Source organism: Myotis nattereri (assembly GCF_964212035.1).
Source record: "Myotis nattereri genome assembly, chromosome: 8".
NCBI lineage: Eukaryota > Metazoa > Chordata > Mammalia > Chiroptera > Vespertilionidae > Myotis > Myotis nattereri.
The window spans coordinates 25,936,224-25,950,766 of NC_138083.1; the positions used below are offsets into that span (position 1 = coordinate 25,936,224).

The 14,543-nt window shown below is 43.0% G+C and overlaps 1 protein-coding gene across 3 annotated transcripts in view; it reads left to right on the top strand.

The window, feature by feature from the left end:
* The window catches only part of PAK5 (p21 (RAC1) activated kinase 5), a 287,427-nt gene that overhangs the window by 222,994 nt on the left and 49,890 nt on the right, over positions 1-14,543 (top strand). The window lies entirely within an intron of this gene.

The window sequence follows — 14,543 nt, forward strand, 5'->3', positions numbered from 1 at the left end:
GGTAGGTGCTTGGTGGACAGCCCAGCTGAGCTCCCAGCCAACAGTCACCATCAACTACCAGCCCCATGTGTGAGCTTCGGGAATGTCCAGTCCCTTGTGCCTGCAGCCCTAGCCAACATGAGACTGCAATTGTGGACAACTGCCGACCTCTTCCCAAAGGCCTGACCCTGGGGGGAGGGGGAGGGGTGGGGAGGCTCATTGATGCAGCAACAGTACCTGAAACACACTTTGGTATTCTTTCACTTAATTCCTTCAACAAAGGACCTAGGCCAGGAGTCAACATACTATCCTTACCTGCCAAATCTAGCCTGCCATCTGTTTTTTGTGTTTGTTTAATAGACTATTTTTAGAGCTGTTTTGGGTTTTCAGCAAAACTGAGAAGAAGGTACAGAGATTTCTCATATACCCTCACACATACACAGCCTTCCCCACGATCAACATCCCCCACAATCTATAAAGCTGCTCTGACACATTATTACCACACAAGCCCATAGTTTACATTAGAGTTCACACTTGGTGGTGTATATTCTATGGATTCTGACAAATGTACAACGACACATACAGTCTAGTTTCACATCCTTAAATATCCTCTGTGCTCCGCCTATTCATTCCTCCCTCTTCCCTAAACCCTGCTGACCACTGATCCTTTTACCGTCTCTATAGATTTGCCTCTTCCAGAATTCTATATAATAAAAGCCCAGCGACCGAAACAGTAGAACAGACCATAATGACCAGAGACCAGAACAACTGTGGCCCCTCACCCCTGCTGGCCCCGCCCCCCAGCAGGGACTCCCCACCCCGATCAGAGGTGTGGCTGTCCTGCAAACCGCCTCCCAGCCCCTTGCCCCGGCCAGCCCCACCCACCAGCAGGGACCCCCACCCCTATTCAGGGCCCCCATCAGGGCAGGCTGGCCAGCCCCCACCTGTGCACTGGGCCTTTAGCCTATATAATAGAAGGGTAATATGCAAATTGACCCTAACGGCAGAATGACAAGAACAACCACTCGTCCAGTCACTATGAGGTGCACTGACCACCTCTTGGTCCCTTCCCCCAGTTGTCAGGCTCCGATTGCCTGATGGCAAGTGGGGAACTGGGGTGGGTGGTCGGGGAGGCAGGGCTGGCAAGTGGGTGGAACGACCGACCTCTCAGTTCCTCCCTCCAGCCAGCAGGCTCCAATCACTCAATGGTGAATGGGGAGTAGGGGGTGGGTGGGAGCGGGGGGTGGGGCCAATTGCGGGCAGCCAGGGAAGATGACCCTGATTGCAGGCAAGGCCTAGGGACCTTACCTGTGCACGAATTTCATGCGCCAGGCCTCCAGTATCTTATAATTAAAGAGTTCAGTATGTAGCCGTTTCAGATGAGCTTCTTTCACTTAATAATGTGCATTTAAGTTTCCCCCATATTTTTCCTGGCTTGATAAATCGTTTATATTTTTGGCACTGAATGATGTTCCATTGTCTGGATGTGCCACTGCTTATCCATTCACCTACTGAAGGACACCTGGGCTGTTTCCAAGTTTTGGTAATTATAAATAAAGCTGCTGCAAATATTCACGTGCAGGTTTTTGTGTGGCCATAAGTCTTAAACCCATACAGGTAACCTGCTGCATCAGATGGCCAAAGTATGTTTCGTTTTTTAAAAAACTGCCAAAGTGTCTTCCAAAGTGCCTGCACCATTTTGCATTTCCCCCCACCCACCACCACCACAGTGAGTGAGAGTTCCTATTGCTCCACATCCTCATCAGCATTTGGTGATGTCAGTGTTTTGGAATCCATTCCAATGGGTGTGTAGTAGTATCTCATTGTTGTTTTAATTTGCAATTCCCTGATGACATATAATGTTTTGCATCTTTTCATATGTTTATTTACCATCTGCATATCTTCTTCACTGAGGTGTTTGTTAAGATCTTTTGCAAATATTTTCTTCCAGGTTGTGGCTGGTCTTCTCATTCTCTTGACAGTGTCTTTCACAGATCAGAGGTTTTTAATTTTAATGAAGTTCAGCTTATCCATTATTTTTTTCATGGATGGAGCCTTTTGTGTTGTATTTCATAAGTCATCTCCATACTCCAGGTTCTCTAGACTTTTCCCTATGTTATCTTCTAGGAGTTTTATGGTTTTGCATTTTACATTTAGGTCTACAATACATTTTGAGTTCATTTTTGTGAAAGATATAAGGTTTGTTTCTAGATTTATTTATTTATATTTTGCATATGGATGACCAATTGTTCCAGCACCTTTTGTTGAAGTGGCTAATTTTTCTTCTTCGTACTGTCCATTGTCAAAGATCAGTTGACTGTATTTATGGGGGTCTGTTTCTGGGCTCCCTAATTTGTTCCAGTGATGTATTTCTCCACATTTTTGCCAATATTACATTGTATTGATCACGATAGCTCTACAAAAAGTCTTGGGGCTGGGTAGTGTCAATCCTTTGACTTTCTTCTTCTTCAAATTCTGTTGCTATTCTGGGTCTTTTGCCTCTCCAAATAAACTTCAGAATCATTTACCAATATTCACAAAATAACTTGCTGGGATTTTTATTAGAATTGCATTGAGTCTATAGATCAGGCTTGGAAGAACATCTTGACAATACTGAGTCTTTCTATCTCCGAGCAAGGGCTATCTCTCCATTTATTTGTTCTTTTTATGTTTCTTTCATCAGAGTTTTATAGTTTTCCTCATACATATCTAATACCTATTTTGTTAGATTTATACTTAAGTATTTAATATAAGAGAATGTTAATGTAAATGGTATTGTGTTTCTCATTTCAAATGCCACTTGTTCGTTGCTGGAATATAGGAAAGTGAGTTCTGTATATTAACTATATACCATGCAACTTGGGAGAGTTTGGGGTTGATTCTTTTGGATTGTATGCACAGATAGTTATGTCATCTGGAAACGAAGACAGTCTTATTTTTTTTCATTCCCCATCAGTGTACCTTTTGTTTACTTTTCTTGTCTTATTGTCATACTTGACTTCCCATAAGATATTGAAAAGCAGTGGTAAGAAGGGAAAACCTTGCCTTGTTTCTGATCTTAGCAGGAAAGCATCTAGTTTCTCACCATCAAGTGTGATGTTAAGTGGAAGTTTTCTGTAGATGCTGTTTATCCAGTTGAGGAAGATCCCCTCTATGCCTCATTTGCTGAGAGTTTTTATTCTGAATGGGTGTTGGATTTTGTCAAGTGCTTTTTCTGCAACTACTTGATACGATCGTATGATTTTTCTTCTTTAACCTGTTAATGTGATGGATTACATTCATTGATTTTCTAATAGTGAACCAGCCTTTAAGGCGCTGTCCTTCAAAGACGAGTTACAGGAACTGGTCGCTGGAAGCAGAGCACACAGGAGTCCGGGTAGAAATGCCTGGGAACTGTACAAGAGACCCAGTGAATCCAAGAAGATTATCAGCAATGTCTGCTACAAAGACTGAAGGGGTGATTACCAGACCAAAGGGAAATAGCCTAGGATCTTATAAATATGCCAGCACTTTATATCTACCTATTTGTAGTTCAAATATCAGGCATATTTTTTGTGTTCTGTCCAGGTAAATATAATAAATATATGGTGCTAACAGAATTCTGCAAGCACACTGCACCGTGCAAGCTGGCTCTCCAGTCAGGGAATAGCAAAACAACACCCCACACGCAGAAGTTTTGTTTGAGAAAACAGGAATAATCGACAGCATAGGCCTCGTGTGTGAAGCTGCATTGCAAATCTACCTGAGGCAGCATATAAGGGAAGTGTCTAATAATATTCTGAATATCTGATGGCACAGGCTAATTCTTCCATTCCTTTGGTATCCTCCACAGTGGCTGGCCTGATATGAATACAGTCAATGTAGAAACAGTTGTAGAGTTTATGAGACCGCTGTACATACTAGGTTTGCTGTATAGCAGGGTGCCGATTTCACCCTGTAATAAGATGACTTTTATTATAACCCTAAGCAACTGCAGATGCTTTTGTCTATCTCCAACACAAGGGGGCAGACTCGAGTCTTTTCGAAATTTGTGATTCTTACAAAGCAACGGCTATGACTAATTTTTAAAGCAAGCAAAACAAAGAAACAAAACCTACTACACTTGGCTACCTCAAAGGAACATTGCCATCTGATATTTTACTTCTTCCATCATCATGTACTAATTACAAACCTTCTGTGGACTGGATTTAAATGTGTTAGTATCCATCTGTCCTATCTGTTTCTTTCTACTCCATTTGGGACAATTTTTGAGGATTCATTTGAATTTTAAACAGGAAGATATACTATCCGTGTCAAAGATCCATTGGCTAATCTAGGGCTACAGCTTCCACATTCCTAGAATAAAAAATGTGCCAAAATTAGTCATGTTTTAATGTGTTCTTGTTTTGTTAGTGTGAAATCTTTCAGTGGCCAAATGCAGAAAGCCCTGACGTCCCTGCCTCTGGTGGCTTTGACCGCTGGTGGTGAAGGGCTGGCTTCGGAGTTCATGGACCTCGGCTAGTTTGCCCAGGGTGATCCCTCACCATAAACACCTGCTCGCCGTGCAGAAGGTTAGGAATGGTTTGCATCGTGCCTGCTCGGCCCCTTGTGGTGTCTTAACCTGGAAAATATCAGATGTTTTCACACATAGGCTTTGAGCTTGGATATGTGGCCACCTACACAGGGTTAATGTGCTTCTCTGATTCTCTTCAGTCTGGAAGGAGGTGGCATTAGCTCAGCTGCTTAGGGTGGCACGAGAGGGCTCCAATGCAGGTGACCTCTCCATTTGACTCATTCTCGGGGCTCATACTGTACCTGAAAGCCAAGTTATCAGCTGGCAAATGACAGCCACTGGCTGGGCCTGGGGAAGTGAAGGCATCTCTGCATTATCATGGAGACCACAGAGAGCAGAATCCCTTCTGCCCACCAGCACCTGGAGGTGGCCAGGACCCAGTTACACAAAGCCTGGGTCTGGCTACAGAGCAAAGCTCTTCTCAGGTCCTGGGAAGGGAACGGAATCCATACTTTCTGGACAGTGGCTGTAACATGGTGAAGAAGAAGCATCAAATTTGCTAATGCTGCAGATGTTTCTCTTTATTCTTCATCACACTGCATATCCTCCATTGCTGGCGTTTTCCCTCCCTGCTTTCTCACTCCCATTTCTATTACCCGTGGCATCAGATGAAGGAGTCGCAGCTGGACAGTGTAATTTATTAGGGTTGTCAGAACCCATCCAGCACAGGTAATGGAACACAGCGGACGTGGACCTGTCCAGCGATACAGATTTCATCTGAATGATTCAAACAGTGTTTCCGTAGCTTCCTGCATGTGAATTCGTTTTAGAGCCCCCCATTAATCTTGCTTTCATAAGAAAATATGTGCACATTACCCACATTTCTCCTTTTAAAAATACCCTGTCAGGGTTTGCAGAGAAGATATTTGATATTTAAAATATTTTTCCTCTGATTTTGAAAACGAGATTGAAAATCTAGGAAAAGTAACTTGGCCGGTGTGGCTCAGCGGTTGAGTGTCGACCCAGAGGTGTCTGTTTTGAGTCCTGGTTAGGGCACATGCCTGGGTTATGGGCTCAATCCCCAGTAGGGGGCATGCAGGAGGGAACTGATCAATGAAGTTCCTCTCTTATTATGTTCTTCTCTTACCGATGTTTCTATCTCTCTATCCCTCTCCTTTCCTTCCTCTCTAAAATTCAATAAAAACATATGGAAAATCTAGTAAAAGGACATGACTTGAGATGAAGAGTGTCTGAATGCCTCCTCCTCATAGGAATGACAGAGTTGGCTGATCAGTTCACATCCTTGGCACTTCCACACTGTCTCCCAGGACTGCTGGGCCGTCCTCTGAGATCAGGCTTCCTCTCGGCTAAAGCATTCGTGGAAAGCTCTTCACTTTTCGTTTCTATTTCCAATAGTTTCAATTTTATGGGGAAGTTGTAAGTACCATATAAAGAACTCTGTCCTGAATCTGTTGAGATTACATTGTCACCGAGGGCTCCATCACTTCCAAACACCATAGTGTGTGTTTCCTACCAAAGAGGAGCAACTTCTGTAGAGCCCCATGTCACCCCTAGATCAGGACATCAGCAATGAGACCAATAGGCCAGTGAGGTTCTGCAGGGTCCCAGCAGCGGCCTAACAGCAAAGGCTCCATGGAAAGCACTGGTTGTATATACTTGTCATGTCTCTTTGGTCCCCTTGAGTCTGGATTTGGTCCTCAGACTTACTTTGTCTTTCTTGAGCTTGGCACTTCCACAGAGTACAGGCCAGTTGTTGAGTTGAACGTCCCTCATTTGGTTTTGTCTGCTGCTTCCTCATAACTGGGTTCAGGTGATGCATCTTTATAAGCCTCTCAGAGGGTCAGTTTCGATGTGCCCCATTGCTGGTGGCGCACACTGTGATCACTCATCAAAGGTGGTGCCTGCCAGTCTTCTCCACTGTAATTAATAATAATTATTATTGGAGGGGGAGGTAGTTTGAGAATATGAAATATAGTTCTTCATTTTTAAAACATGCATGGGCAAAATTTAGTTAATTTTCTTAACAGGCTTGGCTTTTTAAGCTTTTTATTCCTGATGCATGTTGAGGGAAGTGAACGCTTGGTGTCTCTGCGTTTCTTATTCTCTCAGGCTGCAGGCCCTACTTGCCCTCACTTCCACTGTTTAAAAGTTTTGACATTTAGCATATATAGAGAAAGATGCACAAGTCATAAATGAACAGCCCAACAAGTTTCACAAATGGAACACTCTGGGTTAAAAAAAAAATTCGCCACAGTATTACCCCACTCTAGCAGATGCCCATTTTGTGTCCACTTCTGTTCTCAGTCACCCCCAAAGGTAACACAATCTATCATAGTTCTGGCCAGTTTCTGAACTTTAATGGAATGGTACAAAATCTGCTCTATTGGGCCTGACTTCTTTCAGTCAACATTATGGTTATAAGATTCATCCTATCAGCATCACTCTATACAATTGTCACTGTTGTCTTTCCCAAGCCACCAACCAGATCTGGGGTCTTTTATTCCTTTGTTTGTTCAACAAACAGCTGCAGAGCATCCAGAACATTAGGCAGAGACTAGCAGTGATGGACACACCTTGGACCATCTGGCCTGTCTACAGTCTCTCCACTTGTAACTCAATGGGGAAGCAACAGTGGTTGTCCACGCTGTATCTGGCACTGTCCCAGGTGCTGCCACATACCCTGTCTCACTTGATCCTCCCTCCAGTCAATCTAGGAATACATCATTATGTGTATATTACAGACAAGGAGTCTGATGCTTAGACAGGGGCTTCTGCAGTTTGTATCTGGCCATAGAATTAATAGGTGGCAGAGCAAACACTTAAACCTACATCCATCTGTGTGTGAAGCCCCTATAGCAGTCACACAGATGCCCTGTTTCATGTGCTCTGAATGCTCCTCAGTCTACCTGCAGCACTGGTGGACTGATTCCATTCTCTGTGTCCAAGGCCTTCCTCTGACATGACAGGTCAGCCCAGAAATGCCAAGGTATTAACTCCCCCAGAGACAATCCTTAACCAACAGGGAAAGGAAGTTGCTGGGTGAATACGTTCACTTCCCTGTCCCTCAGGGGGATAATTCTGATATGCATTTTGCGTGCATCCACAGAGGGCCCTGCTGGACTGAGCCCCGGTGCCCCACAGGGCTCAGCTCATTAATGCACCTATGTTGGATTTCTCCCATTTCCATTGCACTTTCCTAAATCTCACATGGTTTCCTGGAATCTCTTCCCAAATAAAGAACCTGCACTACGTCCTTCCTCGGGGTCTGTTTTCAGGAGAAACCAAATTAGGACACACCTGTTCTCGCTGCAGTTCCCTGTGAAGGGATGCCTCATGCTTACAAACAGCGTACATTTCAGATTCTACCCCAGTGGTTAACTGTACGAACGCTGAGTGTCCTCCCTCCCACAGAACGCCTGGCCTTCAGCACTCAGTGCCCCATGGAGGAGAAGAACAGTGTCCAGACAACCAATCACCTTATTCTCTTCTCTCCGACAGGGTGCCTAAGGAGAGAGGAGGAAAGGGTGGAGTTTGGTGTGTGGGTGGCAAAGAGGCAGAGTGATCAGATCCGAGAGACTCACAAAGTAGGAGGATCATCAGAGGTCCCAAGTTTGGATGCAACAGTTTTGAATAGGGATTTGTAACTGTTTAATAGCACAAGCTTTGAATCTAAAGAAACCTGGCTTCAAACTTGTTCCTCCACCTAAACTAGCTGTGTGACTTTGACTGTGTTGCTTACCCCCTTCCATATGTCAGTTTTCTCATGCCCTGTGGTGGTAATAATCTTGCCAATTCTATAGGGTTGTTGAGTGGATTAAATTTGAAAATTTTATCTCAGGAGATAGATCATTTTTAAGAATTTAGCCATGTGCCGTAACTGGTTTGGCTCAGTGGATAGAGCATCAGCCTACGGACTGAAGGGTCCCAGGTTCGATTCCAGTCAAGGGCATGTACCTTGGTTGTGGGCACATCCCCAGTAGGAGATGTGCAGGAGGCAGCTGATTGATGTTTCTCTCTCATCAATGTTTCTAACTCTCTATCTCTCTCCCTTCCTCTCTGTAAAAAATCAATAAAATATATTTTTAAAAAATAAATAAAAAGTTAAAAAGGATCAAAAATTAAAAAAAAAAGAATTTAGCAATGTGAATGTGCTGGTAAGACATGGACTCTGTAGTCACATGGCTTGGGTTCAGATACATGGCTTTTCTACTTACTGTCTCAGGCCTCAGCTTCTATATCTGTAAAATGGGGATAATGAGAATTCAGGCCTCATAGAGTTGTTAGGAAGATTACACATAGAAAAACAGAGAGCGGGGAAGGAGAGAGGGAGAGAAAACTTTAAATAGTGGATAGCAGATCAAAAGCACGATGTTATCCATAAATCTAGGAAAAGCAACTTGAATCTGAAGCTGTTTGGAGACAGGGCAGGCGCAGTCATGGATTATGGGTCCAGACAGTTTGGACTAACTAACATGTAGGAGGGACATTAGCTGACCAAGAAGAAAAATGCGAAAAGATAGACCTGAATTTTCCCCTGGGCAGAAGCCCTGGGTGAGTTGGAAACCAGGCAGGGAGAGGTCAAAACTCTTAGATGTCAGGAGGTGCTGATTCTCTAATTAAAGTAGGACAGAATGTAAGGCCTTGGGGAATGAGACCATGTACGTAGGAGGGATTCGCAGAGGCAGGAGGAAGAAAACAGAGGAGATAGAGTTTAATAGACATAAAACAAGATGTCTTCCTCTTCCCCACCAGGTAAACCTAGCTGCTGCTTATATGTCCTTCCTCCCCCCTGGAAGCACTTCCCAGGAGAGAACATACGTTGCATCTCTCCCTAAGAGCTCCATCTACCCAGAAAGCTATCATGTTATTAGACAGGTAGCTTAGAGGAGGTTTGGCTGCTTCTCTGTCTAGAGGCAGCTGTGATATGCCCTCTGCAGGCCTCCGTGCCATGCCTACCAGCTTGCTATGCTCTAAGATGCTTCTGTATTGAAAGTTGTCCCACCCAGTTTCCTGGGTTTTGTGCCAAGACAAAATGGGGCAAAATAAATCAACTTGGCTTTCCCATCAAAGACACCTCTGTCTCAACCATCTGTGATGTAGAGGGACAGGGATTAAAATGCATGACTGATGATACATGTTTTTGTTTTGTTTGCTTGCTTTTCGTTTTGTTGTGATGTTTTCTGGTTAAAGACTAGATGAATTAAATGTATGTATTTTTGCCTGCACAAGCTCTATTCTGTATACACTCAGGCAAGATGAAGTCCTTGGGTTAAGTTCAAATTATTCCCTAAGAGGAAACCCGACTTTGGTTGATAAAGAGGGTCCCTTCTGTATCTTGCTCAGATGTTGTGGTCACATTTGACCGATTTTGAGTAGCTCTGAAACTCAGCTCTGTCAATATTGAATGTAAACCAAGATTTTTACTAGCTACCAATCTATCATGGAAAAGTCCTGCAGTGCAATATGATAAGCATAGAATGAAATACAAAAGGAACCTTTAGATTCTCAGGACCTGATTGGCAAGTCAGCCTAAATCTCTATCCATAAATGTGATGGTGGGTGAGGATCTATACTAGGCACATCTCAGACACCAAAAGGGCTCTTCTCCACCTGAATACAATGGGGCCAGTCACAGGCAATGTTATTCTTTAGATTGTACATTAGGGAAGTTAGGAGCAAGGGTTCTGAATTCAGACATTCTTGGAATTTTATCCTGACTGTATTAGTCAACTATGGTGGCAAATATGCTGCATAACAAACAACCCCTAAAAATGTCGTGTAATATTTTTCTTGCTCATGGGTCTGCAGGTTGGTCGGGTCATTCTTTTTCAATCTTCAGGACAGCTGAAGTTGGCTTCAGATTTTAGGTTGGGTTCAAGTCTCTTCTAGATGCCGCTTAGGATGATTCTTGAATGAGCAAGTGCCCAGAGCAGGCTCTTTTCAGGGAAGATGGCAAGAACTCAGAGGACCAAGCCAAACAATGCAAGCACATAAGAGCTTTTGCTGTGTATGTTCACCAACTTTCCAATAGCCAAAGTAAGACACATGTCCAACTCAAAGTCAATGGATCAAGGTTTATATGCCATATACTCTCTGAGAAGCACAAAAGTCACATGCAAAGGCTTGAATTTATAATCATCACAGGGAAGGGGGTTAAGAATTGAAGCAATCATTTATTCTACTACAACCACTAACAACCTACAGAACCTTAGACAATCATTGTAATTTCTCTTTTCTCATTTGTAAAATGAGGCATAATAATACTTGGCTCCTGGAACTGTTGGGAAGATTAAAAGAAAGAGTTAGAGGATAGCACCTAGTGGGTGATTAAAGAGTCACTTGATTGTTTTGGGGCCCCTTTCATCCTAATTTCTTTTTCCCTGACATCCCATCAGTAGCAGTACCTCCCTCCCCAAATTCCTTAATTATTTTGCTTGGCCTCCTCTCACTTCCATGAGTGATTCGAATTATTATACTTGCACATGAAGTTAGGGCAATGTGAATATCTTTGCAGACTCTCTTTTGTCGTCAGACTATGAGAAAGATTAATTGAGATCCAAGTATGAGCTTTTTGGTTGTGAGGCCCCATTTATAAATGAGGCCTCATACAATACACACCTCCACTTTACCCTCCAGCTTAAATATAAGGCAGAGCTCTGAAAGCTGATATTGACCCGGCCTACTGCAGGGAGGATAACTTCCACACACTTAACACCTGCCAGTACTGGGTCAGAGTGGGGCCGCTGACCTCTAGAAGTGAAGTTCTGGGTTCTTGTCACATGGAAGTAGAAGAATACATAAGTCAGGTAGAAGAATGCATAAGCCATACAAGAATATACTAGAAAGACTGTGGGGGAAAAAAAAAGGAAGCAATTACCCTTGAGCCATGCCTGTGCCCTAACTTTTCTCCTTTCTCCCTTATCAGGTAAGTCATGGTCCCTGTTCCCTGTCACATGCAGACAAGTGAGTAGGGGAGATAAGAGAGGACAAAAGCATTATTCCAGTGAAGACCCTTCATGGGAACAAGAGGACAGGGGAGAAGTAGTTTTCCTGATGATCTGTTTTACAAATAAGGAAGGTTAGTCCCTTTCTGGGAACTTTCTAGCCAGTGGAGAAATCGGTAGGTTTAGAGTCAGTGGTCTGGTCTCCTATCAATAAAGGATCAAGTTATCTATTACCACAAGTAAGGTTGTGTAACAAAGCACTTCAAAGTTAAAGAGTTTAAAACCCAGCCCAAACTACAAAACAGCGCTGAAGGAAACTTCAAGAGGACATAAATAAATGGAAAGATATCCAGTGTTCAATTCAATCCATATCAATATCTCAATGATGTTTCAATTCAATCCATATCAATATCTCAATGATGTTTATTTGCAGACATAGAAAAATCCATCCTCAAATTCATATAAAATCTCAAGGGACATCAAGTAGCCAAGACATTCTTCAAAAAGAACAAAGTTGGAGGATTCATACTTCCTGATTTCAAAATTTACTACAATAATAATAACTAAACCAATATGGAGTTGGCATGATAAACATCTAGACAGAATCTAGAGCCCAAAACAAACTAGCATATGTGATCAGGTAATTTCTGAAAAGGGTTCCAAGACCATTCATTGGGGAAAGGATAACACTTTCAACAAATGGTGCTGGAGAAACTGGGTGATATACATTGCAAAAGAATGAATTTGCACCCTTACCTTATTACAATATACATAGGAATGAACTCAATTTGAATCAAGACCTAAATATAAAAGCTAAAACTATAAAACTCAGAAGAAAACGTAGGGAGGACACTTTGTAACATTCGATTTGGTAATGATTTCTTGGATATGACACTCAAAAAGTAGACACCAAAAAAAGAAAAATCAATAAATTGAACTTTGTCAAAATTTAAAAATTTGTGTATCAAAGAACACTACCAAGAGAGTGGAAGTCCAAGCCACAGAAGGGAGGCAATATTTTCAAATCAAATATCTGATAAGGTGTTAATATCCAGAACTCCTACAATTCAACAGCATAAATCAACAACTCAATTCAGCAATAGGCAAGGGACTTGAATAGACATTCTTCAAAGAAGATATACAAGTAAGTGCTTGAAAAACTGCCTAACATCACTAGTCACTGGGGAAATGCAAATGCAAATCAAAACCACTATGAGATCCCACTTCACATCCATTGGGATAGCTATTATTTTAAAACATTATTATAGTGGGAAATAAATGTTCCAGTGATGTGGTGAAGCTGGAGCCCTCATGCACTGCTGATGGGAATGTACTCTGATGTAGCTGCTGTGGAAAACAGTTTTGTGGTTCCTTAAAGGTTAAACAGACTTGCCGTATGACCCAGTAATTCCACTTATGGCTATGTACTCAAAATAATTGAAAGCAGGGATTCAGATACTTGAACACCAGTGTTCACAGTAGTGTTAATCACAATAACCAAAAGGTAATCAACAGATGACAGGAAAAAATATGGATGAACTTTGAAAACATTATGCTAAGTGAAAGAAGCCAGACACAGGGACAAATATTATATGATTCCACTTACATAAGGGACCAAGAAGAGGCAAATTCACAGAGACAGAAAGTAAATTAGCGGTTCCTAGAAAATGGGGGGCAGTGGAGGGAGAGTTATTTTTAATGGGTACCGTTTCTGTTTGAGACTATGAAAACGTTCTGGAAATACATAATGGTGATGGTTGCACAACAGTGTGAATGTACCTAATGCCACTGGATTATATATTTAAACGTAGTTAAAATGGTTAATGGTATGTAATACCTTACCATGATATTTTTTAATAGCTCTTAAAACAGTAAGCACTTGTTGTTCCTCAAATTCTGCAAATTTAGGCTGCGCTCAGCTGGCATGTCTTCCAGTCTCATCTGGACTCACTCATGCCTGTATGTATACTCAACTGCTGAGAGGGCCGGAGGCAGGCTGTTCAAGGATGGCCTCAGCTGGGCTCACCCGGATCTGCTCCACGAGTGTGTCATCATCCCCCAAGCCAGCCCCGGCTTGTTCGCATGGCAGCTGGGCAGGGTCAAAGCTGCACCACCTCTAGAGTTGGGGGTTCAAATAGGCATGACATCACTTTGTGTGCATTCTCTTGGCCAGAGCAAGTCCTGTGGTCAAAGCCACACAAACAACTGAAATTTGCTCAAGCAAACTGATATTTAATGGCTAAATAAAAAAAAAAAAAGTAAGTGATGATAGGAAACTTTGCATAATTACTAAAATGCCCATTTATAGAGATGATAAATAGAACCAAACGTCTAACCACAAGGCTATGTCAGTTTAAAATAAGTTTAGCCATAAAGAAAATCTAAAACGAACTCAAAGATAAGGCTTGGCCATACCCCTGCTTGTATTTCATGCTGACTCATCCTTTATGGGCAAAAGCAGATGGAGGGTTTAATGATTAGCACAATTCAGGAGCAGCCTGCCACCCACGACTCATCTCTAGTGAGTTTCCACTCACATAATGTCCCTTGCTCTTCCCACAGCAAGGATTCCCACTGCCCACCACAGGCACACAAGCCTTTCCTCCTCCAGCAGGCAGCTTCATCTGCGCTGGTACAAAGGGGCCTAGGTTCTAGCTCTTTATGTCTCCTTTCTTCTGCATCTCCCTGCTCTAGCCTGGGTGAAGGAGAGCGGTGCATAGATGAAGTGGGCTCCTTAATCTAGGACGGTCAGCAGCCCTGGCTTATCTCAGATCCTGCAGCTGGCCAGCCCAAGCTTGTTCATCTGGGAGGAGCAGGCGACAGAGAGGGTGGCAGTTAGCAAGGCTTCTTGCAGACCAGACAAAGGTCACTTCTGCCACTTTCTTTTGTGTATGCAGGCCATCCCAGGTTCAAGATTCTACTACCTCCCAATACAAAGACCTACAAAGTCATGTGGCATGGCGAGGGGGAGTAATTGTGCCTATTCCACAGGCAATCTATCACAGAGACTAATACCAAACTGCATTGCTTGGCCCCTATGTCAGTGGTCGGCAAACTGCGGCTCGCAAGCCACATGCGACTCTTTGGCCCCTTGAGTGTGGCCATGA